This window comes from Pleurodeles waltl, chromosome 4_2 (genome assembly GCF_031143425.1).
Source record: "Pleurodeles waltl isolate 20211129_DDA chromosome 4_2, aPleWal1.hap1.20221129, whole genome shotgun sequence".
Lineage (NCBI taxonomy): Eukaryota > Metazoa > Chordata > Amphibia > Caudata > Salamandridae > Pleurodeles > Pleurodeles waltl.
The window spans coordinates 539,198,771-539,224,694 of record NC_090443.1 but is presented as its reverse complement, the minus strand read 5'-3'; positions in this window follow the sequence as shown (position 1 = coordinate 539,224,694).

Sequence of the window (25,924 nt, the reverse complement as noted above, 5' to 3'; positions counted from 1 at the left end):
CCTGTATGATAGCACAAACACGCAGCGTTAGCTGAGCATTGAGCTCGTAAAGGTTATCTCCCTCTCTCCAGTTTTACCATCTTCTCTTTCGTCTCTCTCTCTCTCCTTTTCATTCTCCAGTTCCAGTCTTCCCTCATCTTTCATTTAATCCTATTAAAAGCTCCTCATCTAGCATGCCTGCTTTGTTTGTCGTTCCATAATCAGCTATTTCCATGTCTGTTGGTTCACCTCTCCTTCTTCGTCTCTGTCATATCACTTGTCCGTCCTCTCTTTCTTTATCACAGATCATCTCCCATTCCCTCCGTCTTCGTTATCCTTCCAGACTGCCACCGTTTCAGGAGAGGGTTGATAGTGAACTGAAAAGTTAAAATACCAGCTGGCATTTACACCACTCTCAGTTGTGAGAGGCAAAAAGAGTTAAGTACTTATATGCCAACAAAAAGCTGATGTGAGAAGACAAAAAGGAGTGCATTAAGTGCACATTTGTAGAATAACGTACAAGTCAAAGAGAGGGGATTGGAATTCTTGACTTTGAAAGGGGCACATCTTGCACAAGAATACTGATGTTAATTTTTGCAGAGTGGATTTTTTATTTATTTTTCAATGATTTCTAATGCGTTTGATACAGAACTTCTCAAATGTGTTTTCCCTCCAATCAAAATAGTTGCTTGGAACATCCATGGAACAATGTAAGGTTCAGTCAATCCTGCTGACCCTTGGGCTTCCATGCTGCACGTGTTACATAGAACTCAGCACCAGATGATTACTTTGTTGAGCTATCTTACCCATTTGAGGGTGCTTCAAATACCAAAACAAGCTTTGGCAAAGTCAACAGATCTGGTGTTGGCCACTAGACTTCTGACAATTCTTGTTTTGTTTTGTCATGTTTTTTGCAAAACCTTATTGTGTAGGAAAATGAGAGACCTCATCAATCTAATGAAAAATAATGTATTATTATTATTATTAGCATTTATAGCGCATGGCTACCAAGAGGCTTCCCAGCACTGATGCAGGACCATTAAACAAGCCAAAGAAGAATTGAAAAAAGGAACTATAGACAAAACAGTAGAGTCTTCAAGTTTTTGCTGAAAGAAAGTTCAGAGTTCTCTAAGCGGAGTTCCAGTGGGAGGGAGTTCCATAGATTGGCTGCTTTAAAAGCCAAGGATTTGCCTCCCCATCTTGCTTTCTTGACACAACAGATGTTAATTAAAGAAGCATTTACTACAGTTAAAACCCTTTTTTGTCTAAAAAAAGCACACACATTGCCATAGTACTCCCTGGCACTGAAGGGAAGTTTAAAAGTCAATCAGTCTGGCAAGCCTCGAAAGAAAGAGAGAAAGAAAGAAAGAAAGAGGGAGGGAAAGAAACAAAAAGAGACAAAAAGAAAAGGGGAAGACAAGAATGAAAGAAGGAAAGTGAAAGAAAGAAAAAAAGGTCAAGAAAGAAAGAAAGAAGTAAAGAAACAAAGAAAGAAGGATAGAAGGAGGGAAAAAACTAGGAAAGAAAGATAGCAGGAGAGACAGAGAAAAGTAAACAAATGATAACAATAAAGTACAGTTTCAAATAGATACACTCTGGTATACTATGAAACAGCAATAGTCAGAAAAGCAAACCACCCTAAAAGGAATTTACAACAGCATTGGCAGCAGATGGGCTCTGATAAAGATGGAATGTGCTTCAGAAGTCTCCAGCTATCTTATCACGCTATACTAAAGTAATTAGAAAGTGAAACAAAACAAGCATTTGCAATGCAATAGGTCTTGCATTTGCTTGAATTAGAGCTATTGGCATTGTAATTGCATAACTGGACTTTTCTTGCCACGTAAACTGGTCAACCTTGCAACATATTTTGGTGCTCTCTGCCACATAATTCCAGTGGCCCTGCATATAAGTAAAGCACTTCTATTAACCTTCTTCCTCTATCTGCTGATTTTTTTTAAACATTGCCATTATTTTTTTTAATATACTATTATTAGGTACAAGTGTCACTGCATTGCAGAGAATTAAAAGTTTCTAGGAGGTGAGTTGAATATTTTTTTCAACTAGACTCATTGGTAACACTTGTGGGTTATGACATTTGAAGAGATGTTTTGGACTTCTGTGTTTTCTCGTTTCTACAAAGTACTCATTTACCATCAGAAGGGGGCTTTTTGCTCAGGTTCACACTCTCAAGAACCATTGGCCACACGTAGTTCATATTCTTTGACAATGTACAGCTCTTTGCCCACATGCAGTTCTTATTCCTTGACAAGGTACAGCTCTTTGCCCACTAGATTTGCTTGGTGTCTCAGCATCAGGTTTTCACAAAGCACCGAGATTAAGGCCCTCATTACAACCCTGGCGGTAAATGCCTCCTACCGCCGTGCTGACGGCCGCCAACATACTGTGACCGCGGCGGTATTCCGCTACGGGTATTATGACCCACACTAAGAAATCCGCCACTATACAGACACCCACACAAGTCCGCCAGCCCAATGGTCAGTGATAAACTGGCGATAGCAAAACCCACACCATTACATCAACATGAATACGCCCACAGTATCACGACCCACGAATCACTGCAGCAGTCTTTCAATCTCGGTAAACCATTGGCGGTACACACCGCCGCACTCAAAATACACACGCACTTACAAAACTACACCACATTGGGCAATTCAAACTAAACACACCTGACACACATACACACACCACACCCAAACACCCACACCACTACAAAACACCCACCCACATTAACCACAACACCTTACAGTGAAAAAAAAAGATAACAAGCATAGAGAGACAAGCCAGGAGCACCCACTCAATCAGAGCACAATACATCATCACCCATACAACATCCACACACCTCACAACACAACACCCCACACATCACCCCACACATCCTCACACATACCACTCACACCACATCCATGGCACCCCAAAGACACCCCAGGTTTTCAGAGGAGGAGCTAAGGGTCATGGTGGAGGAAATCATCTGGGTAGAGCCACAGCTATTCGGATCACAGGTGCAGCAGAAGTCCATTGCAAGGAAGATTGAGCTATGGTGGAGCGTCGTGGACAGGGTCAACGCTGTGGGACAGCACCCCAGAACAAGGGATGACATCAGGAAGAGGTGGAACGACCTACGGGGGAAGGTGTGTTCCGTGTTTGCAAGACACCAGGTAGCCGTACAGAGGACTGGCGGTGGACCCCCATCTCCTCCTCCACAACTAACAACATGGTAGGAGCAAGTCTTGGCAATAATGCATCCTGAGGGCCTCGCAGGAGTAGCAGGAGGACTGGACTCTGGTAAGTCAAATCTTTACTACTATATCCCCCACCGTACCTGCATGCCATCACAAACTCCTACCCCTACCCTCACCCCCATCACCCCACCACCTCACATATACCCCACTATCACAACCCACCCATCACAAAACCAAGCCCTGCATGTAACACCAATCCATGGCCCCCATCACGGCCCTGCATGGACACCCATCACCACAGCATGCCCATTAGAGAGAATCACCTAGCCCACAAAATCACCACGCACACAAGGCAAAGCTGACAAGGCAATCACAACCATATAGGGAAACACACTGATGCACAAGATAGCACACGCAGATACAATAACACTGCATTTTCATCCCCACAGGACCCCTACTCAACGTCACCGGAGAGGAGGTGCCAGCAACATCCAGTCCCCCCCCGGAGGAGGCCCACAGTGATGACAGCAGCTCTGCACGCCTGGATCGCGATGACCAACCTGGCCCATCAGGGACCTCTGGACAGTCGGTTACCCTGCCACACTCCTATACCATCCCAGAGCCTCCCCCCTCAGGAAACACCACCACAACACCCACCCAGCGGGCCCATGCCACTGTCCCCAGGACACATCAATTAGCAGTGTGTCCACTACTACAGGGACCCCAGGCAACCCCACAAACACAGGACGATTGCGGACCTGAGGTCAGTGGCAGTGGGCACACGGTTCAGGGGACAGAGGCACAGGACAACAGGGAAACTGGGAGGACTGCTGTGTGACAGGGGGAGGACAGGCTCAGGGAACCAACTATCCAGGAGGACCTCACCAACATCCTGAGAGCATGCCACCATTCCCAGGAGACCATGGGCCAGATACTGTACAAGTTGCAGGAGACCCAGCGGCTGCAGGAGGGATAGTACCTGGGGATCAGGGAGGACCTCAAGAACATCTACACCATCCTTGTAACCATTGCAGGGGTGCTGGCTGACATGGGCAAGACCATGAGGGAGTCAGTGGCACACCAACAGGACCCTGACACTAGCCACACTGAAGAGCAGCCCTCCACCTCTGCTGGCGCTAGTGGACAGGAGGCCATGCCACAGGACCAACAGGCCACCAGCACCCCACCGCCTGCAGAAGGAGAACCACCGAACAAACAGTACCTGCGATCCAGGCAGAAGCCAGAGAACATTGCCAAGACCCCCGCCAGTAAATAGGACTCTCCTGATTGTCACCTTTGTTTCTCACTCTGTCACCCTGTCTACCTTGAACTGCCATTACTCCCCTTCCTATGCCCCATTGGACAATGCACCTGTGATACCAAGAGATTGGACTCTACCCTGGACTTTCCTCCATCATCACCCCAGCCCATTGCACATCCCCCTACACTTATGAACACTTAAATAAACACCCTTGGAACAAATACAAATCTGGAGTCTGTCCAATGATTCAAATATGTATTACTTCAACATAATCAAAGCTTTGCAAGTCATATGTACAGTTAAATATACTTAGGAATGACCTTTGGTGGGCAGCAGTACACATAGCAGGAGGCAGAGTGGGCACAGATATCTGAAAATAGAGACGCCAAAGGGTACAGTAAGTGGCCATAGACATAGGGAAATCAGGCTGCCATGTACAATGTCCAACAGAAAACTGGAAAGTTAAGGGAAGTTACCGTGTCCTACCTGTGTGTCACTGGAAGTACTGCTGAATTATATTACTTCTGTTGTCAACATCTTCTTCCTCTGCCTCCTCTTCTTCACAGTCCACAGGCTCCACTGCTGCCACAAGACCATCTCCAGGCTCATTTTCCTGCAGAAAAGGCACCTGGCGTCTCAAGGCCAGGTTGTGCAACATGCAACATGCAACGATGATCTGGCACACCTTCTTGGGTGAGTAGTACAGGGATCCACCTGTCAGATAGAGGCACCGGAACCTGGCCTTCAGGAGGCCAAAGGTCCTTTCAATAACCCTCCTTGTACGCCCATGTGCCTCATTGTGACGTTCCTCTGCCCTTGTCCTGGCATTCCTTACTGGGGTCAGTAGCCATGAGAGGTTGGGGTAACCAGAGTCACCTGCAAATATCGAGGGACAACTGTTAGACACACACTAACCCCATACCCAGACACCTACTTATACTGGGTGGAGACCTTGGGCTCACCTATTAGCCACACCCAGTGCCTCTGGAGTTGGCCCATCACATATGGGATGCTGCTATTCCTCAAGATAAAGGCGTCATGCACAGAGCCAGGATATTTGGCATTCACATGGGAGATGTACTGGTCCGTCAAACACTTCATCTGCACATTCATAGAGTGATAGCTTTTTCTATTCCTGAAAACTTGTTAATTTCTCCGTGGGGGGATAAATGCCACAAGTGTACCATCAATGGCACCAATGATGTTGGGGATATGCCCCAGGGCATAATAGTCAGCTTTCACTGTGGCCAAATCCTCCACTTGGGGGAATACGATGTAGCTGCCCGTGTGTTTCACCAGGGCAGACAACACTCTGGTCAACACGTTGGAGAACATTGGCTGAGACATCCCTGAAGCCATGGCCACTGTTGTTTGGAAGGAACCACTTGCCAGGAAATGGAGAATTGACAGGACCTGCACTAGAGGGGGGGTGCTTGTGGGCTGGGGGATAGCTGACATCAGGTCTGGCTCTACTTGGGCACACAGTTCTTGGATTGTGGCCCGATCAAGTCTGTATGTTATGATAATGTGTCTGTCCTCCATTGTCGCAAGGTCCACCAGGGGTCTGTACACCGGAGGATGTCGCCATCTCATATTCAGCCTCAGCAGTTGAAGCCTATGGAAGAAAACGGTGGGCAGAGGGTCATATTCACACATCTATTGCACTAATGATGATTTTGTTCCTTTACAGAACCAGTATGTGAATCCGACAGTCAGTTGCTGTGACAGTGTCTGCTGTGATGCAATTAGGTGCCATGCCTTGTGCCCCCCTGAAATGGCGGCTGCCTGACCTGTGAGGAGGGACAAGTGGAAATTAGGTAATTCTGTTGGTGCTGTGCACCATTGCGGTAGGCGTTCAAAGACCGCTGTGTAACTCCGCATTGGTTATCATTGGGCCCTATGGATTTCAGGAGCCAATTGCGATGTACGCCGGCGGTGACAGTACGCACCGTCGCAGACATGACCACCATTTTCTATCTGTTCACTCACTTGCTACCTGACCTTCAACAGGAGAGGACATACACTGCAAGTGCTGCTGTGACCTGTGTCTGGAAGCAACAATGGCTCATGTGTCTAGGGAAAGGGCCCCTGCCTTCACTGCGGAGGAGTTGGAGAAACTGGTGGATGGGGTCCTACCCCAGAACACGTTACTCTACAGTCCTCCAGACAAACAGGTGAGTATACTGTGAGCATGCTGCATGGGCAATGCCTGTTTTGAGTGGTGTGGATGGAAGATACATGGGGTGGGGCTGAGGCCTGCATGTGTGGATGGTGAGTATATGTGCGTCAGGGAAAGGGTGGGAGCTGGGGGGCAATGAGTATGACAGTCTGGAAGGGTAAGTAATTCCCTTTCCCCCTGTAACATTCCTCTAGGTCAGCACCCACCAGAAGAAGGGTATTTGGCGTGCCATCACCAAGGAAAACCGGACCCTCGGGGTCTACCACAGATGGAGCACCCACTGCCGTAATAGATGGGAGGACCTGCACCGCTGGAGCAAGAAGACGGCGGAGGCCCAGCTGGGGATGGCCTCCCAACGTGGGAGGGGTGCCCGTTGCACCATGACCCCCCTGATGTTCCGGATCCTGGCAGTGGCCTATTTGGAGTTGGATGGGCACTTGAGGGCATCTCAGCAGCCACAAGGGGGTGAGTACACTCTCATTCAGCTGACTCTGCACGCATAACGAGGTGTCTGGTTGGGGGAGGTGGGCAGTTGGTTCCCATAGGCCAGGGCGAAGTTGGTAGGCAAGGCCCCTTGTGAGGCAGGCTATGTGGCACCCCAACCCCTCTAGTGGTAAGAGCCATCTACACCTAGTTAGGCTCCTGTGACTTCCAGGTGTCCAGCAATTGGTCTTAGGCCTCGTACCCCATGGTTAGCTGAAATTTCTAGCAACTGTTAGTGCATGGCGTAGTGGCGAGGGCTGCTCCCTGTGTGTTGTGTCTGCCAATGGTAGTGGTGTTGCATGCACTGAACATGTCTTTCCCCCCCTTTATCTGGTCTCCCTGTTCTTGAGTGCAATAGCATCATCAGGCGGAGGAGCTTTGGCACCGGAGCAGGAGGGAGCTGCAACCCACTTGGCCCTGGAGGGCGAAACAACGGAGTCTGAAGCCACCAGTGGGACGGAGGCCGAGGGGGGCTCCACGGCGGGGACAGGAGCAGACAGCAGTGACAGCGACTCCTCCTCTGATGAGAACTCCCTTGCGGTGGTGGGCACCTCTGTGCCCACCGCATCAACAGGTACAGCCGCCAACCCCCTACCAGCACCGCCCTCCCAGCAGCCCCTCAGCGTGTGTCCCATGCCCGCTCACCCAGGAGGGTGGGCATCTCCTTCGCCCCAGGCACTTCAGGCCCTGCCCCAATCAGCCCTGCTGCCCTCAGTGAGGAGGCTATTGTCCTCCTGAGATGCTTCACTGTTGGGCAATCTACCATTTTGAATGCCATCCAGGGTGTAGAGATGCATTTGCAACAAACAAATGCATACCTGGAGGGCATTCATTCTGGCCAGGCAGCCCAACAGAGAGCATTTCAGGCTCTGGCCTCAGCACTGATGGCAGCCATTGTCCCTTTGTATAGCCTCCCCCCTCCAACTTCCTCCACCCAGACCCAATCCCCTGTACCTCAGCCTATCCCAAGCACACCATCAGACCAGCATGCACACTCATCAACACACAAGAGTGGCTCAGGCAAACATAAGCACCACACATCCCACAGGCACTCACACAAGCACATCCCCATGCAGGCACACCAACATCCACTGCCTCCACTGTGTCCCCCTCCTCCTCCTCCCTCCCTGTCTCGTCTCCATTCACACCTGCATGCAATACATCCTCAGCCACTACCTCCATCACCAGCACGCCCATCACCACACACCGCTCACGTGCAATCACCACCGCCACTACCATTCACACATCCCCAGTGTCCTCTCCCAGTGTCTCAGTGAGTCCTCCTCCCAAAGTACACAAACGCAGGCACACACCCACCCAACAGCCATCCACCTCACAACAGCCTCTGGCCCATGCACCTTCACCCAAATTCAGCAGACGTACACCTCCTACTACCACTACCTCTACCTCCACTCCCAAACCCCCTCCATCTTCCCATCCCAGTGTGTCTAAAAAACTCTTCCTGGCTAACATTGACCTCTTCCCTACACCTCCCCCACCGTCTTTCCCCTAGGGACAGGCTTTCCAGGTCCCAGCCCAGCACCTCAGCCACCAAATCCCCAGCCACAGTGGTGCCAGCAACTGTGGGGTCATCGAGTGCGCCACACATCAGGGCTGCCAGTGTGCCACGTAGTGAGGGCAAGGACATTCCGCCACCTGCCAAGGTGAAAGAGGTGCCCACATCCCAGAGGGAGAAGCCGAAAGTACCTGACACCAAGGGTTCAGCAAAAACCAAAGGGGTTAGTGGCAAGATAACTGCAGCACCATCAAAGCTGGGGAAGGGCCAAAAGCTGAAGAGCAGGTCAGGAGAGGGGATGGTGGCACTGACTGAGGGACCAGTGTCACACTTTCTGTCCACGACCACACCAACCTGCACGGCGGCAAACACCACTAGCTGCCCCGCCACCACAACCGCTACCTGCACCGCCACCTGCACCACCCCCGGTACGTCTACTGCCTCAGCGACAGTCCCCAGCCTCTTCCCCAGTGGGAAGCCGTCTGAGGCTGCAGGAAACGTCCTGCTGTGCCCCTCTGCAGGTGCTGACCCATGCACCGCCGCCAGCCCCGCCGAAAGCACCGCCACAAGCACTGCCGCGACAGACACGCCGCAAGCACCGCCACCTGCACCGCCCCGGCACGTCTACAGCATCAGCGACAGTCCCCAGCCTCTTCCCCAGTGGGCAGCCGTCCGAGGCTGCAGGAAATGTCCTGCTTTGTCCCTCTGCAGGTGCTGACCCAAGCACCGCCGGCAGCCCCGCCGCAAGCACCGCCGCAACAGACACTGCCGCAAAGCACCGCCACCGGCCCGTGGCGTCCTCGGACACTGGCACCACCGCTGACATGGCTACCATCCCCATTGGTCAGTTGTTTGAGGCTGGAGGAGAGTTCCTGGAACCTGGGCAGCTTCCATGAGGCATTTCTTCCATCACTGTTTACACCTGCAGGTGGAAGGCACAGCCGCAGCAGTGTGGGGTATGTCGCTGCCTCCATGGCGTATCATGCTACCTGAACTTCGCAAATCTCATGGCACGCACACCCAGGTGAGGGAATTGTACTGGCCACACTGCACGTGGAGCACTCTGGGAACCATGCCCCCTCCAGAACCAGTGGAGTATCACATCCACTACCTCAGTCCTTGGCAGGATGAAGCACTCTGGGCACCAGGCACCCTCCAGAACCAGCGGAGAATCACATCCACTACCTCAGTCCTTGGCAGGATGAAGCACTCTGGGCACCAGGCCCCCTCCAGAACCAGTGGAGAGATACATCCACTACCTCAGTCCTTGGAAGGATGAAGCACTCTGGGCACCAGGCCCCCTCCAGAACCAGTGGAGACTGTTATCCACTTGAGAGACTGTGGCTTTGCACTCCCCAGAATAAAGCAGTGGGCAAACCACCCACTGGAGAGACTTGGGAGACTGTGGCTTTGCACTCCCCAGGATAAAGCAGTGGGCAAACCACCCACTGGAGAGACTTGAGAGACTGTGGCTTTGCACTCCCCAGCATAAAGCAGGGGGCAAACCACCCACTGGAGAGACTTGAGCGACTGTGGCTTTGCACTCCCCAGGATAAAGCAGTGGGCAAACCACCCACTTGAGAGACTTGAGAGACTGTGGCTTTGCACTCCCCAGGATAAAGCAGTGGGCAAACCACCCACTGGAGAGACTGTGGCTTTGCACTCCGCAGGATACATCAATGGGCATGGAGCCCCCCTCATGCAGCAGTGGCGTCATGCGTTCATCAGGCTGAGGCCCCCTCCCTCTCCCCCTGAGGTGCCTGTATATTTTCAATCTGATGCCCCAGCCGTGTTCTCTCCATTTCCAGTCAGGTATCAAGTGTGGGCCTCGCCCATGCATTTTGGGCCCAGTGGTCCACGGACAATGATTGGAACACTATCCGGACTAGTGTAGTTGGTGTACATATTTTTATATACTGAATTTTGACTTTTGACTAATGGATTTTTCATGATTACAATCGTTACAATCATTTCCTTTAGTCCTTGCATTCTTCCAGGGGGTGGGATTGTGTATATGTAATGTTGCTGCATGTATTTGTGTGTATGTTGTTGTGTGTGAGGGTGAGGGTGGGGGTGTTGCGTGTTGCGTGTGTGTGTCACTCTCTTTCCTACTCCCCTCCCCTGTGTTGCAGGTGCAGTACTCACCGTGGTCGCCGCCGTTCATACTCCTGGTAGAAGAGGAGGTAAACCAACATGGGCAGTATGTGTAGTTTGGGCTTCATGGCGTCCTGGTTCCTCATTGGGTGTCGAGAGGTGAGTGTTTTCCCTTCTGTTTACTGTTTCTCCCGTGCTTTTGATGTCGTTGGTTCTGCCCCGGATAAGGTGGCGGATAGGCCTCTTGTAATACAGTGGGCGGTACTTTGTCTTCCGCCTGTCTGTTGGCGGTGTCCGCCGCGCTGTTTGTTTCTACCGCCGTGGCGGTCGGAGTGTTAATGTGGCTGTCTATGTTGGCGGTTTCCGCCACGGTCATAATCCTATTTTTTTCCGCCGGCCTGTTTGCGGTATTACTGCTGCTTTAACACCGACTCCAGGGTTGTAATGAGGGCCACAGTCTCTGCTGTATAACCTCTCACTCTTAAAAGCAAGAGAAGTCGCTTTCTCTTCTGTGTAAGCGCCACCACAAATCTACCAGCTCTATTTACGACCCTGGGGTCTTAAGCTTCCTGCTAGTGGCTGCTTACATCTGGCCATGGGGTTTGAAGCTGTCTAGTTCTCTGTCCCATTCCAAGTTACAGTTTGTCTACTGCCATTTCTTCCTTTAATAGATGACCCACTCCTCACAGCAAGGTCCACAGTTATGAATCTGCATTGAGTTTGGGGCATTTATGTCCAGTATGGCCATCGCAGTACTGCTACTAGCAAGTTGTATACGTGTGTACCTACCTACCAGCCTTGTCTTTTTTTTTTGGTTAAGAGAGGCTGTGCTTTCAGTATATGTTTGAAATGAAATGTAGATGTATATAGCGCAGCAAGATTAAGTGATTTGCCCAGACTCACAGAACGTTGCGCTGAATCTTAAGTAGTGCTGCCAAGTCCAGTTTAAAAACATGACTTATTGGTGCCATAGCCATTTCATGATGTTACGTCATACTATTTTATGTGATCCATTAAGTGTTAGGATGTGAAATGCATATATGTACATATAGAAACATAACTAAAGAGATTGTATTTTGTAGATCACAGAATTTTGTAAGCCTCCCCCTCTCCCACCAAAAGTAGGCCTCGGCCACAAACCGCTAGTGAAGCTACTCCTTTGAAACTAAATCACAACATGGTTCGAGTCAGGAGCAGTTTGTGTAAAAATGTATATGTATAATTTAGGATTATTTAGTGGAATCCAATAGGGCCATCTCTGATAGCAACATACTGACACCCTAGAAACTGTCTCACCAAGGTGCAACAAAGGGTATAAAAATAATTGCCACAGATCCTGCTGTACGAGTTGTTCCTTAGCACTTGCAACTTGAACCAGGCTGGCCACTTTCCTTTACCCCTCAAGAGCAGTAGGCCTGCTGCTGAAAGCCCATTAACCTCTGAATCACTATGGATGATGATAAACTGGGGAAGGAGTCTGATGCACTCTGGTACAAACCTAATACGAATACCACATGGAAGTCCACCCTTAGAGCCTGTGCCCAACCACCTCTCATCTCCTCTGGGCATCTTTGAAAGGCTTGTGATTCAATCGTAGGATGCGGTGGACCAGGGGCACCGGCAGATGCTGCCGTCCATCTCGGCGTGGGGGTGGTGAAGGACCCCCGAAGGAATCCATGAGAATGCCTTAAATGAATCACTGACAACAGGCGCTAGGGAAATGAGAAGTGGAGACTAAAGGTCAAATGCAGTTTCCATACAGCTGGATAACCTGCTCTAGCTTTGCACAATGAGCATCGTAAGGAATGTCATAGAACTTCGGTCAGGCATTATTGTGGACTTCTAAAAACATAATGCAAACAAAAGCCACACAGGGAAAGCTCAGCCGCAGCATCACACAACGAAAACCTGTCTGCCTCGCAGCAGAGGCGAGTACTGCTCAGACACACGCACCACTCGAGGCAATGGATCTAAACATAAAACAAAAACATGTAAAACTTCGCACAAATGCAGCTTTGAGTGCACTTTCAATAAAAATAAAAATATCTTGGCAGGAAGAACTCATGGGTGACGTATATTTTTCACAGCGTTGCAGACAAATGAACCATTGAAATAACGCGGAAAGAACGCGTCATATTTCAATGGACCGGATTCTATTTGGAGGAACAAATAGTAGATCCAGTGACAGTTGTAACGCATAAACGGATAGTTTCAACATATCACGACATGATTCTATTTAAACAAAAATTTAAAGACGTAGTTAAGTATTTAACATACGTTGTGTCCCTCTTTACAATACATATTTCATCAAATCAAATTAAGGTTTGTTTAATAGCATTTATGTTGAACTCCGTGCAATCTTACAGCAACATTAACGTGGCATGTTAAAACCCTTCTTTTGTGTCTACTGGTTACAGAAAACTAAAGCTTGAGCTGTAGAAAAACAAGATCATTAACACCTTACCTGTCCACAAAAGTGGTGTTCCTTCTCAGGACAAAAGACTTCTTTAGCAAAAGTGTCTTCTTCCCTCATTAAATAGTTTTTTTCCTGCATGCCATCTCACAAACACACAGCTCCAAGCCGATGAAGTCAGGTACTGGGAAAGCAACAACGGCCTCGCATTTCATCAAGTTAGAGAGAGCGAGGCGGTTTCAAGAGACCCCTTAAAGAAGCAATGCCAGTTATAGCCTTGTGGGGCCCAGAGCTGCCCTCGCAGTGTTATGTGTATGTTTTTCTGCCTGTTTCTTGTTTTTCCAATGTATTTAGTTAGTTTAAATAAACTCTAAGTTGCATATTTGCTTTATTTAAATGCAGCCTTGTGGGATTATGCTCTTACAAACATCATGCCTGCAGTCACTAATCAGCAGAGCACTCCCTTTTAAGCAGCACCGGAGCACCGCAGCTGGTCTATTCCAGCTATGACCCCACAACAAGGAAATTAAATCTCTCATTCCAACCCCACCATGGGAGCTAAGATAAGGGTGAGCTGGCCCTAGAAAAGCCCCCCCTTGCTGCTGGTTTTATGTTTCAGAGGAAGCTGGAGGGGAGGAGGGACTTGTCCCAGGTGGCTGCTCTGGAACACACACCCACAATGTAAGATGAACAGCCAAAATATTTTAAAAATAAGTCCCCTACAGAAGAGATAAACAGGACATAGCATAATTATACAGTAATGTTTGCTGCTCCCAAAGTGAAAAAGGCAGGACAAAGAGGCAGAACTGACCACTAGCAAGCAAGGATTTTTGAAGAACACTGGAACCAACAAATGAAATTGCTTGAATTAGCTTGAACCCATATTATAAGTATACTTAAAAGTATACAACACGTCGAACGCTCAACCTAAAAACTGGCACTGAGAGAAACAGGGTTGTCTGTGGATGTGCTCCTTGTGAGAGAGCAAAATGCAGTAACTCAAAGTAATGTTGACCAGTGACTTAAAGTAGGCTGACCCACTGCTCCATCAATATGATGAAAAATGGGAAAATATGCTGCAGTGAGAGGAAAAATGTGAATTACAAAAAAAAGAGACCAAAGGATGAAGAGCGGTGGCTGAAAGCCCTTATATGTAAGCATATTATTATACATAATTAAGTAAAATCAAAAAGTCTTTGCTAACGCCAGACCTAAATAGGGGTTGAAAACAGGGACCCAAACTACCACACAGGCACTGGGACAATTTCTGATACAAGGTGTGTTTTTTTAACTTATAATAACTTTTTTTAAACAGCAGTGAATACTACATTTCTATCCTTTCTGAGCACTGTAAATGAAAAACATTACTGTTGTTACTCAAATTATAGTACTCAATCTATCCATCACAGAAAGATGAAAGATTGCATCTACTATATTACAATGCAAATTCATGCTCTCCAGAACAACCCATTTAATCTGTTTTAGTGTTCAGCTCTCTGAGCCATGCTCATAGAATATTTTTATATTAATTTTGATAAATTATTTTATTTGTCTTTAGTGTAGAGCCAAATGTACCTCCAAAACCAAAGCACCAGATTCATCAGTACTGATAGTGCACCCGGAAATTTTCTGATTCAAGGTGTATAAATAAATCTGATATGATCACACCACTGTGTATTATAATGGTCACTGCATGACTTTTCTCCACCTACTGTGACCATTTTTCAGTGTTATTGCCGTTGTTGCATTTATCATCTTCTGTCCTATTTTATACAAACCGCCATTATAGGTAAGTCACAGCTGGTGTTCCTACTGCTAGTCTTGAATGAGTGCAAAAATTAATGAATGAGAATGGAAGTCTTAACTGCCCTCTCACCTCCCTGACCATACCTGCATTTCCAGTTACTCTGGTGCCCGAGTATATCTGCACTCCCGGCTTACGCAGGTGGTGATTCAGTTCAAAGTGTGGTCAACAGCACAGGCAAAATTAGGACCACTGATCTAGTTTACCACACCACTAGCACAATGAGCAGCAGTAGTTCATTTGGGCAGCACTCTTGGGGTTGTATTACTCACAGAGTGCATTTTGGCCGTTTGCCCCATGGAGCACCTTTCAATAGGTGTGCCAGGAGCAAACAGAGAAAGTGCACCCCATCATGGTGACTGCTCTCAGGGCAGCCGCAAACTCGAGCCGTCCTTAAGGCAGAGCATTCAAGTGAAATGTGGACATCTGTTTACAAGCCACTCCTTGTTTCACAGGGCAGGTGGCAACCAGCCTTCACTTTCAAGAGGGGAGAAAGATCCCCTTGAAGGCAGGTGCAGTGAATGACTGCACTCACCTGCAGGATGTGTGGGGGGGAGGGGGGTCCATGGGAACTCCTTTCCTCCCTCCTGAGGGCTGTCCTCTGTGGCCGCCCTGAAAGTGTGCCACCTTTTTGTGCATATTGTCATTGCAGCTCCTGGTAGATTCTTTGCCATTGCACCATAATACTGCGCCAGCATAGAGGCAAAGAGATTCCCACACTTGTGAAATAGGTAATGCCCGCTCACAATAGCTCATGAGCACATGTGCGCCATTTCTATCAGTATTAAATAAGTAGCCGCACAAGTGCCATGTGGTCCCTTTTGTTACACCAAAGTGTCATGGGTGGGGGCAGGCGGACACACAAAGCAGGCACATATGTCTGTTGCACCCCAGGGCACTTCATGTAATACGGCCCTTGATAGTCATATTTTATTTGAAGCATTATTAGCATAGAATCTTCAGGACTTTTCTAACATTTGCTTTTCATGAAATTTCCATGGCAAAAGTGCGGAATAAATGCACCATTTGCTTTCTTTTTTAAAAAAAAGGGCATCTTGGGATGAAAACTATCCAGCCTGGTATCTGCACTAATAATAGGAGAGTAGGCTTGCTTGTTCAACCACTAATTTATTTCAATATGTCATGATCATTTCCTCAGAAAAAACTATAAAAACTATGGCTTTCTTGTTTTTCAAGAAGAAAGGCTCAAAATTAAATTCTGAGCACAGGCCAGGTGTACGAACCAGGTGCTCTTACTATGCACAGTAGCATGCAGTGTTTTACACCCTACCATTTTCAAGTTCGCAGGCCGCCACTACCAGGGGACGTACTATCGAAGGGGAAAAAGTTCTGTTTGATCTTTCAAGTTTATGACTTTTCGCCTATGGTACCAATCTCAACATCTATCTTTTTTAAGGGCATTGATTCTTTCTCTGTCGAATCTAGACAAATACAGGATAATTTGATGTCTGTATGTACAGAGATGCTTTATGAAGATATGACTGATAGTTTAGAGTCTAGTTTGGTCATTGTGCAGTTGACCACTTTACCATGTTAGTTGAGTTAGGTTTAGAAAAGTAAATCTAAAGACTAGTAATTATATACACTTTCTCCAATGTATGGTTGTATTGCAGTTTGACTTATAAGGTTGACAGAAATATATGCACTTTCCCAATTTTAGTTGGACCGGAGATAGAACATTAAACACATACTATTTCTCAAATGTTAGTTTGAATGGAGTTAGAATAGCAAGTCTGACTCCCCAAATATGTATGCGTTCACCAATGTTAGTTGTACGTATGTTGGAGTAGTTAATCTAACACCTCTTAATATATGCATTTTTTCCAACTTTAGTTGAATTGAACTGGATTTAGAATAGTAAATATGACCTCTCTAAAAATATGCACTTTCTCCAGCCTAAATTGGATTGGAGTTAGAACAGTGAATCTAATGGCCCTAAATGTATATACTTTTCACATTTGTATTTAGGCTGGAGTTAGAATAGTGAACCTGATTCCTCAAATGCATGCAATATCCTGAATGTTAATTTGACTAGGGTTAGAATGGCATATCTAACCCTCCTGAAAACATGCTCTTTTTCTGTTGTTAGTTTGATTGGAATTAGACTAGAAAATCTGATCCTCCTACACAAACATAGTCTAATTGTACCTTTATTGAAGTTAGAATAGAACATTTGACCCCCTTAAATCTTCTCTTTCCCCAATATTTGGTGGAGTCGCGCTAGAAAGGTACATGTAACTATCACAAGTAAAGTCTATTTTTTTTAAATGTCTCATAATTGTAGTGAATAATTACGCATTAAATATTGTTTTATGTTTAGGTTTGATTTTTTATTGTTTACATTTACTATGTAATTGATTAATAAATTAATAATTTAGCAAAATTTGTTTTTACTTTTGTTATTTTCGAGTATGTATTTGCATATATGCCAGTATCTTAAAAAGTAACGTTTGTTTTGCATTTTCCCAGACAAATTATTTTATATTTTTAGCAATTACAAACATATTTATTTTGGAGATAGGTAATTGCATAATTATTTTTAGATTAACATACATTACAATTAATTGATTCATATTTATAAATTTAAATATATTGCCTAGTAAAAAAATAAAGATTATTGTTTTATTGTTTGTGAATTGTAAATAAAATATTATGTAAATGACATAAAATTATTAGAAAATTATATTATTAGCCTCTCGCGTGCGTGGTGCCTGTGTGCGTCGAATGACTCCCGGATGTCCATGCACACAGCACAGGAAATCCCTCAGGTGTGGGCACCAGAGCTCTTTCCTTCTCCTAAAAAACAGCCTCTGGAGCTGTGGAATAGTTTCCCCAGCTCCAGAGGCTGTTTTTGGCTTTCAGTGAAATGATGATCAGCATGCTCGGTGGCTGGCATCATTTCACTGAAAACAAAAGTGAAATGAGCCAATCGACTCATTTCACTTTCACTGCCTAAGTGCTCAGGGGCTATCTCTACTCCCCAGAGCACCGAAGCAGATGGGAGAGGTGTCATTGGAAAGGGGAGAATCTGCTCTTTCAAATGGCACCCCTCTTTAGTGGATCCCTGCTTGGGGTTCGCCGCAGGGACACCAAGGAGGGGGATGCGGCCCCTTGGGCAAGGACATTTGCTCCTCCAGGCATGTTTTTTAGAAAATGCAGTCTTTCTGCCCCCTTGGCGGCAAGTGGGAGCAATAGCCCCTCATATGCCCCCACAGGGGGCAAAAAACCCACTAGGCACTCGGATCAACTTTTCTTAATGCTATAGGAGTGGTCTCCATGCATTCTCCACACAAGGGCTCCCATTGCCCTTAGTTGGATCCTTCCCTGTAGTGGCAGTAGGCCCAGCCTCAAAAGTGGGGCATTTTTATTGGCACAGATGTGCAATGCTGAATGGTGGATACTTAGTGGATTCCTGCGTATTTCCGAAGTTTCTGTCACAAAACTGTAGGGAAATGCGTAATTTCAGGCAACGTTGTTGGTTCTGCAGGACATTGTGGATAATAAAAACTAACGGGATCCATGCAAGTCATGCCATCCTGAATTCCCCTAGGTGTCTAGTTTAAAAAAATGTACAGGTTGGCTAGGTTTCCCAAGGTGCCAGCTGAACGAAGGTCCAAAATCTAGGACTACCCACATCGTAAAAAGAGGGTCAGTTTTCATTGGAAAAATTAGCTGCATCCATGTTGGGCTTTGGACTGTTTCCTGTGGTGGGCACTAGGTCTACCCACACATGTGAGGTACCATATTTATCGAGAGACCTGGGGGAATGCCAGGTGGAAGGTAGTTCGTGGCTCCCTGCAGATTCCAGAACTTTCTGCCACAAAAATGAGTAAAATGTGTTTGAGGTTTGCAAGGGATTCTCTGTAAACACATGTGGCGAGAGCCACACAAGTCAGGCCACCCTAGATTTCTCTAGGTGTCTAGTTTTCAAAAATGTACAGGTTGGCTGGGTTTCCAGAGGTGCCAGCTGAGCTAAGGTCCAAAATCTAGAGCTACCCACATCAGAAAAAGAGGGTCAAAGTGAGGTACCATTTTTACTGACAGACTTGTGGGAGCATAGAATAGTAGAACATTTGTTATTACCAATTGGATTTTGCCGCATTTGTGCCTTTCAAATGTAAGTCAGTGTATAAGAAAGATTACATTTCAGAAAAATCCTCTAAATCATACACTAGTATGGCTACCCGCAAATTCAGAGATGTGGAAATACTCACTGCTCCTAAACTTTATATCTTGTGACCATTTCAGAAATACATAAGTTTCCTTTATGCCCATATTTCACTCTGCCTATTTTAAGAATTGATCTATACATGGTACTCAAAGAAAAACCATTGTGGGGTGCAGCTCAGTTGTTTGCTCTAGGTACCCTGGGTACTTGGGGGAACCTACAAACTCTATATATTCTCACAACCAGAAGGGTCTAGCAGACATAATGGTATACTGCTTTTTTCAATCTGCCATTGTGACAAAAAGGTACAGATATAAATCTCACAAATACAATTTGTTCCTACTAATTTGCAATATGTCTTTATTTCAACAGTTATTTTCCTTAGGAAAACCTTGAGGGATCAACACATGTGAACCCTATCTGTATTTGGAATTTTGTCTACTTTTTGGAAATCTATAGCTTGCCATGCTCACCCATGGGCTTCACACTGGTTTCCACCACAAACAGGAAGTAGGTTGAGAGCACAAAAATAGGGAAAATAGACTACCTCTTAGAAAAATGCTAAAACTGTGGTACGTAATTTGGGTTTTTGATTTCGCTCTGTATGTTTCTGAATGCAGGGATGGTGGCAGCTTTAATACAGTAAACTGCTTGTGGGTGTCATTTTTAGGGGAAAAACAGTCAATTTTATCTGGAGCACTTTTTCACTATTTTTCTAAAAAAACTCAACATTTTGCTGTATTTTGCCAATTTTCTTGGTCCCCTCCAGGGGAATCCAAAAATCCTGAGCATCATTAGAATCTCCAGGATGCTGGAAAAAAAGGACTCAAATTTGGCTTGGATAGCTTATGTGCACAAAAGGTTATGGAGAGTTTAGCACAAACTGCCCCAAATAGACACAATGGGTACACAATGGGATGCAACATGATCTTAGCTAGTATCACGTTCGTTATGTTGCAAGGAGAGTTTGCAGGGCTGGCTCTTGGCAGCTGGGACAAAGAAAGTGGGTGAGAGGGGTTCTACCACTTCCAGGCTGCAGTAGGGAGATACAGAGCTGCACATGCACTGCTTCCAAGGCAATATACAGAACCAGTGCGTAGATGACTAGTAACTTCTTTTGGTTGTATGGCTTTCACTCATCTGCACTACAACACATCACCCACCTTGGATGTTTTATTCCCCACTCTGTTTCAGGTTTTGTTTAGGAGTGGGCTCTAAATTCTGCTCTGCCGGTAGAGTTGATGGAATTTTGGCCACTCCACATTACGCTTGTAATGTGTAGTTCTGGCCAAATTCTACCAACTGCTGTGTGGCAGAGTTTTACTCAGGCGTGGCTCACCAACGGTAAACTGCCAAGTGGAAATCGGCATCCCCTAGCAACATTTTTGGGAGCTAGGAAGGCACTTGTTGAGATTTTCCCAATGGGGGCAGTCGCAGGCAGTCACGGCCATTTGACGTCAGAAAGCTGCCACTCTAGTAGAAAATCTAGTTGAGTGGCAGCCAAACCAACTCAAAAAGCAGCAACCTCTGGCGTGCTGCATGGTACTGTACAATCAGATTTTTCAGCGTGGAACAAACTCCTGGTGCTAAAAATCATCATGAACAGTGTGATGTACCGATTTCCGCTCATTCCCTGAAATGTGTGGAATCTCACAGCGTTTTTATGTAGCTTGGCGAAGTTCCATGGAGTGAAACTCTGCGAGTTCTGTTCACCCCTAGTTTTGTTTGGTGTTGTTCTTTGATTATGAGTGACTGTAAAGATTAGGTGGCAGAGTTTATTTTGAAGTTGTGTTGCTGTGCTTTCCAAACTGGTTCCTTCTGGGTCTCTGTGCATATCCTGGTGCCCTCCGAGGATCTTCACCAACTAATCATTGAGGGAATTGGTAAGTGCTACACCCATTTCATTGCCTTATAATCTTTCCCAGTTTGTTATAAATGATCCTCCCGATAATCAGTTATATTCATATATTTGTATTAGGAAGTAGGCAAAACAATGCACATTCTTAAGAAGTCAGTCCCAACAACTCCCAGAAGCATGCAGCACCTGATATGAAGATGGGAGTCTCTTTTGCCTCTTTTGTATTTTCTATTGTTCTTGCTTCTGCCTCTATTTCCCTCTAGGTGCACTCTTGCATAGAGCTGGAAAATACATGCATCTCTGTGATGTCCTTTAGGTAGTTTGAGAGATTTTCATCAGACTCCATACTATCTATCACTCCCGCTTTTTACAGTGGTCTATCACTCCCACTTTCTACAGTGGTGACAAAGATCCCTGAGCCCTGATGCTACTGCACCTGCTTTACTAATGATGTCTATGCCTCTGTCCAAATACAGCTTGGTGCTGCTGCATAAATTGCATCTCAGCCTTTAACATGCATAATCCTGGAGCATTCACTTGACAAATGATAGAGTTACATCATGCAGGCGATCTTGCATATGCAGTTTACAGTATTCTTAGATGGGTGTTGCATAACCTTCTTGAACCTTGTTTAAAAACTTTGTAACCTTCAGGAAGTTTCTAAAGTTGTGTGGAACATCTGACAAAAATAGATTTTTAAGGAGAATAATGCAGCATCCAGTTTTGTGGAAAGGTTCAATACAGGCGAAGTTCAGTGTCTGAAACTTCATGAAGTACAAAAGTTCTGAACTGTGCATAGCTACACAGGCGGGATTCTATCTATGTTCGTCACACATCTAGTTGTCGGCCTAGTGTTAAAAAGCTGGACTGCAGGCAAACATGGAAAGAAGAGAAGTCTAGAAGAACTGAAGAAGAGGTTTGAATATATTACATAACTACAAGATGTGCATGTCTTCTTGTGGTGTGTTTACAGACACAGAGAAATGATTGATCTAAAAATTTGCTTTTTTAAATCCTCTGCCAAAAACATTTAATTTCAGGTGGGTTAATTTGAATTTGGAGAGAGGACATGTTGCTGATTGTGAGGCTGAAATCAAAAAGGCTTGCTTTCTTGCTTGTTTTTCCCCGCATTTTTGCTCCATGGGATATCTATAGGTGCACACACACGGGCCCAGATTTAAGAGGGCCTACCGCCTCCTTGCGCCACATTTGCATCAATTTTTTTACACTAATGCGGCCCAACGAGGCCAAATTCCCACACCAGATTTGCAAAGTGGTGCAATGCATGCACCGTGCCACTTCGTAACCTCTTGCACCACAGTATGCCTGTGCCAGGCATCATGTATGCAAGAGGGCGTTCCCCCATTAGGGTGGGCCAAAACAATGGCACAAAGAAATCTCTTAGATTTCTTTGCCCCATTTTTCCAACATTTACGACTCAGAGCAGGCATTAAAAGGGGGCACACCATTATTTATAAGGGGCCCCTATTTACTGTTCAGAGTTAGCGCCAAAATGTTGGCGCTGACCCTGAACAGTACATCAATAGCATCATAAATTTTGACGCTATTGCCCCCTACACTGCACCATGTTGCGCTGTATTTTAAATACAGTGCACACATGGTGGCGGTAGGGGGCCACTAAGGGGAGACTGCACTGAGTTCTTAAATCTGCCCCATGGTTTCTTGTTGGTCAGCTCTCACTAGAGATTGAGAGGCTTTTAGTGAAGAATGAGCGTTTTATAATGAACTAACAGGGCTTTGCAGGGGATTCAGTACAATTTTAAGTGAAGCCTTCATGTGAGCAAGCCCAGAATGCCGAGGTTAGTGGTAAAGTGCTTTTCCCTTCTTTCGCCTTAAATGAGGCAATCTGTCACATGGAGAGTAGTTTTAAGGATGCCAAAGAAGAACTTGGATAGCTTGTGAGGTAAGTTTCATTTTCATCACTTTTGGAGAGAACCGTAATTTGTACTGTTGCTTGGAGCTGGGTTAATGTATCTAGGGTTTGGTCATGCAGAGTCCACTCTTTGGGATTCATTGGTTATAGGAGTTTGAATATGAAAATGGCATTACTGTGAAAGCTGAGGCCTTTGACAGGGGCATTGAGAGAGACGAGAAACCTTTCAGACTTGTGTTATTGAGCCACGTTTAGACCAGGGAGTTTGGTATTGGTCAGGAACACTTATTTAGAGTAAATCTGATCCGTCCCTCTACACTCCCTGGTGAAACTTGACTATCTCATGTTCATCTGTTGGCCATGTTAGCTAAGACAACAGCAACTGCTGTGGGGGTGTTGAAATGCACTCCAGTGAGTTGAACATTTGTGACTTTTCCAAGCCAAAATCAACATAATAGATGCTATGCTGCAAGTGAACCAGAAAGCATGTTGTTCTGTCATGTCTTTGGGAAGACAGAGATTTCCGTCAGGTTGAGCACAACATCTGACTATAATATACCTTTCTGAGATCAGTGCAGCTGCCTAACCTCCGGAGACATAGGCCATGTGCCAAAACATTTGGACTGTCTGGTAAAAAATTCATTCAAGACTGTCGCAGGCCTTATGTTTCACTGATTGATGCAGCCTACAAGAAAAATAACAACATCAAAATTCACATTTACTGCCACACTGTATAGATGATGCATACCGACCATGCGCTCAACAGCTTTGCTAAAGGCAGCTGTTTTTCAGTACTTGACTTGAAAAGTGCCCACTGCCAGAGTTCAGAGTGTGCTTCCAAGATAATAGCTTTCACCTTTGCCTTCGGCTTTTAGAGGTTTAAATGGATGCCCCAAGACTCATAAGAAGCGACATTCCATAGTCTCACAGATAAATCAATGGGCTACAAACCCACTGAAGGAATTGGTGCAATTCAACAACGTTTTCAGAAAAACACTGGAAAAGCAATAGGTTACAGAAAATCCTGAACCATCAGCGCAAACAGGAGCTAAAGCTGTTTCTCTGCAAGTGTCAATTGTGATTCCCCAGTGTAAGTCGTATTGTCTCAGAGAGGCATTGAAGTATGCCCACTAATGGAGTCCTCCCAAACATAACCTAGACCAAAACACTTGCACGAAAGTACAAGTCTCCAGGTGTTCTTTAACTGTTATCAATGATTCGACCTTGAATTTGCAATAATTTCCAGGCTGCTCACCAAGCTAATGAAGCATACTCATGTGCAAAGAAAAAGAAACACAAAACTGATTAATCTGTGCAACTCTACAACAAGCTGTAAATTCTTAATAACCCCAGGAGGATAACAGACTGTGAGTTAGGCTTCTGCTCCTTGACAAATGAGCTGTCAACCACATCAGTCTTGATGTTTCTTGATCCTAGTTATCACTACTGCCTACACATCAAGACAACCCTTGAGGAGTTGTGAGTCATGACAAACTAGAGAGAAGATAGAGCTATTACAGTTGTTGTCAAGCCCACAGTAGAAATAAAATAGCTGTGCACACACTGAAATTCCTTCCTTTGAAGTGAGTTGTGACCAAGAGATTTCATGGCTACACATATGACTGTAAAGGGAGACAGCTCCTTTATCTTCCTGAGGACATCAGGCAAGTTGGACGCAGCAGCACATCCCTCCTCACCGCTATGTGAAACCCAGTAATCAGGGCTAGTGTGCAGCATTTCTCAATGCAGAACATGCTCCTGTAAGAAATGGTTCTCTTCTGCAAAGCCTTGCCTTTCTTTGCTTCAGTGAATACGTCAAAAGCTGATTGTGGTCTCTGGTATGATCATTGTAGATCTGGAAAGCCCTTTTGGACCCAAAATCCAAATACTGGAATATGTGGGTACAAATCAAATTGGCTTCCAGCAGAATTTTCTTTAGCGAGATTCCCACCAGCAGAGGTTTGTGGGGCAGGGTTGCATGATTACCTCCCTGCTTTATAACCTCTATGCAAGAGATGGATTTTGTTTGGATTTAGGGCATATTTCTCGCAAATTAGGACGGGTTTGGCTGTAACTTCTGTAACATGCAGATAGTACAAATATATTAGACCACACATTTGCAGGTTTGCAAAACTCTATAGCACATATAATACCACAAATAAATGTGTGTTCAGTGTGAAGAATGCAAAGTGACTATTGAAAGATTAGCAACTTTTTGGTGTAAATAGGACATGTAATGATCTAGGAGCATCACCAGAAGAGTTACATTTGGCCAAATCATATGTAGCCATACTGAAAATAGAACCAGTTTCAGTAATTTATGCTGCCAGATGACTTTACAGTAGTTAGCATTCTCCACCTATAAAGCTGATTATTACAGTAATGGCTGCAAAACTAATGCCTTATTACTTACAAAGCAGAGTTTTTGGTTCGATTGATAAGAGTGTGGTTTTAAGATTGTTTTTTTATGTATCCACGTTTCAGAGTCAATGTCAGATCTGACTTGAATTTATTGGGCAGCAGAGTGTGCTTGAAATGATGTCACAGATTTTTTTTTGTTTTCTTTTTTATTTCGTTATACACCTGAAAACACACTATGATGGATACTGTGCCAGGAAGTGTTAAAACGTTTGCGGCTACTATTGCCATTGTCAACTGGTATGAAAATAGTGATCTCTTCACTACAGTGTTAGTCCCTATAGCAAATGCTGATACCTCTGGACTGTCAGACTTCTTCTTGTTTAAGTAGTCCCTCTATGCCTTCCTGGTTCTCTCACAATGCTGTCCTCCAGGCTTCCTCTCTTCCTTACTTAGCCAACTGGGGTCACTAGCACCATCAGGCACCTAATTTCTCCCTTCTTCATTCTCCATCAGCTTCTGCACATGTTCAGTATCATCACCTCATTCTTGAGCTTCCTAGTGGCCACTCCACCATACTTGCTTACCATGATACCTATACCTGGTCATCTCTGAATCCTATACTCTGCCCATTTCACATCACCCAGTGAGTCTCCTGAATATCTTTGTCTAGACCCCACCATATGTTATCAG